Genomic DNA, 6,000 nt, shown 5'->3' with positions numbered 1-6,000 from the left:
CAACGATATTTCATGGAACGAATGAACATTTCCGGTTATGCTCACTCGGACGTAATCTGTGCAAGTCATTGTCAGAAATCTGGTCGCGAGGATTTTAAATAAAAATTTTACGGCGATCCCGGCAAATTTGCTCTAAATCAGAACGCTCAGGGCAGTGGCGTATCAGGTGGGGGTGGGTGACCGGGCTTCCGCCCCTCCCCCTCTCCAAATTTTGTCTATTTCTTTACGGCCGGCGCCCTGCTCCCTTTTGTGCCTGGCACGTCGCCTATATTAACAAAGGCGCGTATCCTTCGAACGTGCGGCTATTATGGGCATTCGCGTCTCAACGCTTCTCCGACGCCTGGGAGCTTAAAAGAACGAAGCACCACAGTCAGGACGATCGCAGTGCTTTAGCTCCCCCAACCCCACCCCTGAAAAAAATATCCGGGCTACGCGCCTGGCTCAAATTACGTCGCGAACATTCTGAGTGCGGTTACCCCGGAAGTGTTTCATTCGTTGCGTAGAACATCGTTCAAGTTGACCAGTGACTTCGCTTGGCCGCGCGTCCTTGAGTCGACGCTGCCATTCAACATGTCCCAAGAGGAGGCCTTGTCACGTTTTGTGAAAACGTATGACGCGCGGCGCATATATGTTCCTGCCTGCACGTTGCATCAGGAACTGGTACATGTGAAGGACACGGTGTAGAATTGTTTTTCGGCGCAAACTGCTACTACATTTAAATCAACAAAAGATGCAATTTCGAAAAAGGGCCTGCAGCATGTGTATGATTTGAAAACGAAAAATGTCGCTTGCGATGTAGTTGTGGATGACGTGGCAACCTCCAACCATGGCACTGGCCTTCTTGGACAAGGATGTTGTTATCGCCAAGAATCCGGATTTCACGGTAGTATATCGGGAGCTTGCTACCGGGGCTACAGATAAGGCCGAATCGCAGCGATGGCATTGTTGCATCTGCATACGGAAGATACCTAGGTCGGATTTCTAACAGTTAGTGTTTCCAAACAAGGCTGCGGTATAAATGAGTCGGAACTCTTACCAGTCATATGCAATAAAATCTTTTTATAGCGAAGCCCAAGGGGGAGCCAAAATTACGTCATTATATTCATTACTGCCGTTCACTGCAATACATGCGCAATGTCGCGCACAAATTTCAACTTGTATAGAAGAAGACGGCTTTTCGGCCAGCAGAACCACTACATGGCCACGTGCTCGCTGAACTTCTGATAAAACAGCAAAAGAAACTTCGGTGTCCTTAACACACCACTTCTTAGCATCTGACACGATTGCCTTTACGATAGCTGCCTTCTGTTTCAATGTGATGATCTTTCGTTACCGCTTTTATTTGGGTCGTCTCCAGCATCGCGAAACCGCTGAAACGGTGACGGTTGAATAGGTTGCACGCTGCGACACCAACAATGCTCGTCATGTGCGAGCAGCACGTGGTACACACAGGGAGGCGTGGCCTCTGAAATTGCACCGGCGCAATCTCTGAGGCCTCGCCTATAGCTGCACTAACTAGCCTGCGCGGTGCCGCAGTGAGAGGAATTGCCACGGCGATCTAGAGTCTGCTTATGCGCACCTACGCGTAGTGGTGACAAGGACCAGTGTTGAACGGTGGATTCAACGCAAATACGTAAACGTTTTAAACATCGGCAAGGAATGTGTGCTCTACCCTGCGGAAAGCAGACGCGAGCCTGCAAGGGTCGGGCATTTCTTTTTTCGGAGAAAACTGAAGTTTGGTGTATCTATTGGCAGGATAATTTTACTTCGTTGAAACGAGGTTATAAAAACATTCATCTCTTCGGTGATTTCAGCGGGAACGTCATTTTGTTGTATACAGTAATTTGTTATATCCTGTTTCGCTTTAACGAAGTTTCACTGTAACATATTTGTTAATCTTTTGTCTTACCTTCTAATTGCAGGTGCAAAATCTGAGGCCAAGCATCATTAGAACGCGCTAAATTTTCTGCGGGTGCATCATCAGCCTGTGGAAATGTCTAAGCCAGTTCCCTGAATTGTGAAGTGACCAATTATAACAGACAGCCACAATGCAAAACTCTAGGAAGTGCATTAGAAACATTTTGCTTATGTAGTGGCATGTTACTGATTTATTAAAAATTCTTTCAAACCATTGACCACTTTAGCAATTCATTTGTGTGAACAATCTTGCTTTATGTTAAGCCTACGTGGCTTTGACACGTGTTTATCGCTTTTGTGGCTTTGCCAATGTTTCAGTGTTGCTATGGTAGGTTGTAAGAAATGGGCCATAGGGATTGGTACTGTCGGTGAAGCCAACCTTTTTTCAATATTGCAAAGAATACGAACATCCTCATTGATTTCTCTATGTAGCAGATAACAAGGAGACACTCAATTCCTTTATAATTAATGCTATAATGGAAGGGTGTTTGGTGTATCTAAATTCTTGAGTGTGCCAAACATCCATGCAAGGAAAAATTCTGTAATAGTGTTGCAGGAGTCTTTGATATTATTCCATCTGCAAATCTAGATCAGTGTTGACAACGTAAGTAAAATTATATTGGGTCTTCCCGGACCATAATGAGCAATGTATGCCGTGTCTAGCAAGATCACTGAAGCTACGCAACATTTCGTTGGATAGTTGACATCGGAAGGAGACAGACCATCTCGATTGTAATATGACGTAATTTCAGCTTCTAGAGACTTTAAAGTATGCTAGTGCTTCCCCTAGCTCACAATAGATTACGTGTTGAACTAAAGTTTAGAGAGTTCAAATCCGTTGTACTTAATATAGTATGTATATATTGACAGTCACCGTGTTTATTCCTTATTTGTTTCTTCACTTTTTTTCCACAACGGGAAGACTTGGTAACTTTATGGAATACATTGTGTTGAAATAACCTACGTCGTGTTCAGATTTCACGTCCTGCGCACTTTAGACTAAGTATATTTACACTCACTATCTTTTGGAAATACTGTAAAACAATTTAGGGCTTAATTAGCTAAATACGAACGGCTAGAAAAGGTCATGCCTTAGTTGGCAAGTAGATGTTCAAAGCATTTAAAAACGTTTTCAAGACATCCTCAAAACGTCCAGCAGAACGTTTTGTAGCCGTTTTCAAAACGTTCGCAAGATGTCTTGCAAGACGCTTTCTAGCCGTCTTTAAGACGTCTACCAGATGTCTTGCAAGACGTCTGATATCCCAAATTTGGAGGTGCATTAGACGGTCTTAGAGACGGCTACAGAACGTTTTAAGACGTCCGACAAAATCTTGGTAAGATGTCTTCAAGAAGTCTTAATATCTTGCCAGAACGTCTCCAAGACGTCCTGTCAACGTTTAAAATGGTTTTGAAGACGTCTTGCTTATCTTGTCAAGACGTCTTGAAGACGGCTTCTAGACCAATGTGTGTTCAGTGGGCTGGCTGCTACTGCTAGGTATGAACTTGGTTTAACTTAACTACGAAGCGCTGGACGCGTTGGCGCCTACAAGCTACAGCGTTCCTGGCAAGCCACAAACGCACGCAGGCTAACCAAGGTTGGCGCAGTGCCAAGAACGCTGCTGCTTGCCGACGCCGAAAGCGTTGGAGGATAGCCACTCGATGTCAATCGGCCAGCTTCGCTGTGTCTTGAGCTTTGCGCGGCCTGGTGCAAGCTTTCGCCTTTTTTTCTCTCCTGGCTTACGCGCCGCGGAGAGAAGAGAGGTAGATGTCGGGAAGGCAGGAAGCTGGCGAGAAGGAGACCGCGTGCATGCATGCACGCGGTCTCCTCCTCCGGATTGCCATGGCTACCACGGCTGCACCCCACAAATTACGGGTGGCTTAAACAGCTTTGCTGTTCAAATTATTTCGGCCTGTTCTGAAATATAATGCTTACACACAATGTTGTTAGTTTGGTAATAGGCTTTGCCATCAAATTATTGTGTATGTGGGATGTTTACATCAATTTGTCGGGACAATGGTGAAGAACATGACATGAGCAGCAATCTTATCACTAAAAATAAGCTTATATGTCACACTACTCCTAAAATGACAGATTTACTGAGCGAACGTGTGTGTGGTTGTCTGAGTTACACATTTGCCAAGCAATCTGTAAGCACAGTGTTTGTGCTTTAGTAAATATCATCCCTTTCTTCCGTTCACATTGCGGAATTCTTATCTTGTTCCCACATAATGTTTAGTATAATATAACGTAAACAACAGCAAGCTATATGAAGTAAAAGTGTTAGATAAAAGTAATGGCTTTCAGCAAATCACTCGAAATCTATGTTATGGAAGCTAAAATCAAAAACTTCCATTTATCATAACCGCTTTGTTATAATGCCTTTATATGAAGCGTAGGAATGGTACGCATTCATTAGTCATTACACCTATATATTTTGAAATTACATTTCTTACAATGCGTCATATCAGGCAACAACATCGAAGCAAGACACTAGGATTAAAGAAGCATAATATACCCCGAGTTGTTTGTCCGCATGATTGCCTATTTCCCATGGGACTTTTGCTTGTGCCAGGGCAAAGATTAACCATCCAAGTTACTGCTCTTATAGTAAAATTCGAATTGAGTGGATTTAAGCAATAAACCGAATTGCAAATTGACTGGCCCAGGAAATATATACCTATATAGATTTACATACACAATGTACCATCATTTTATAAAGAAGCTTTGCCGTGCATTCCGAAGTTTTGCAACCAAATGCGTAACTTCGTGGTGATTGAAACTTTTGTGGTAATGCAGAGAATATCATAATTCAGCTCATTTTTTCTGTCATAAGTTGAAGGTACAACTCTCATGCAATAGTTTCAATTGTAATGGTTGCCATCTTTAAAATATTCTGCTTGCCACTCTCTGTTCCTTTGGCACATTGAATCATTGAAGTTTTTCCATGCTCTGATTACATCTTCACGATTTTCCTTTACTCAGCAGCTTCATCATAAGTGCTAGACACCATCCTGACTAAATATGTCTCCTCATCACGGCACCGAGACATTTAAGTAGTGTTTTAGCCCACAATATAAGACTGTGGAATACGTTATCAGGTCATTTTCGTTCTTTGTCATCTGCTGAATTCATCGTGCATGTTTTAACCATTCATCTTGCATTGCATCGTGTTTTCTTTTCGCTTTTTTTCTTCCGTTGCTAAATTTGTGCTCTGGACTCCCCATTCCTGCAACAGCCCTTTTGGGTCAATAGTACGCTGAAATAAATAAAAGAAATTAATTTCAATCTTATGAATGTGTTAATTTGAATGGAGATAATTTTGTATTAAAAGATCCCTAATCATACAAAAAGCAGAAATGACCTTTATAAACCGAGCCACTAATCTGGTGTGCAAAAGCTAAGTTTACATGACAACACACTGGCCTACTTGCCAGACACCACCACGCACAGTGATATGCCCACCAAGTCACGCTAAGCTACTGATGTGTGCACACCAAAGATCTCTGGTGTGCACGCCAGGTAACAATAAGCCATCCTGGCATGCACATGAGATGACACCAGACCGCTCTGGTGTGCACACCAGCCCCGCAGGGGCGTCTGCGCAAGCAGGCGTTTGGTGAGTTGCGCCACCACGTACCCGAGCACACGAGGTTTGGAACCTCCCGCGTCTAACCGTGCGCGGCTTAGCCGTGTCCGGGGAAAAGGGGATCCTGGGGGTTGAGCCAATGCCGGGTGTTCGGACCTTTACGGCCCCTCGGCGGAGGCAACACACCCCTTTGGCCTCGGCTTCACGTAGACGGCACCCCCGGACTGACCCACCCGGGGGAAATCGGTAGTTGCCTTTTCCTGTCTCTCTCTCCAATCTTCGTCTTTCTCTCTCGCCTTTTCATCTTTCCTGTCGTCTACTCTCTTCTATATTACTTCCGACCTTCTTGGCAGCGAGGGTCAACCCCGTGTGAGTAGCCGACCTAGGTTATTTCATATTCGGTTATAGTGGTGACGTACAGCTGGCGTCCGCAGGACTTGTTTTTATAAGACATGTGGCGTCCCCTTGTTGGGCTCCACGGTGGGCGGCTGGCGTT

The sequence above is a fragment of the Dermacentor silvarum genome, chromosome 10 (genome assembly GCF_013339745.2).
Source record: "Dermacentor silvarum isolate Dsil-2018 chromosome 10, BIME_Dsil_1.4, whole genome shotgun sequence".
NCBI lineage: Eukaryota > Metazoa > Arthropoda > Arachnida > Ixodida > Ixodidae > Dermacentor > Dermacentor silvarum.
This window is presented reverse-complemented; position numbering follows the sequence as displayed.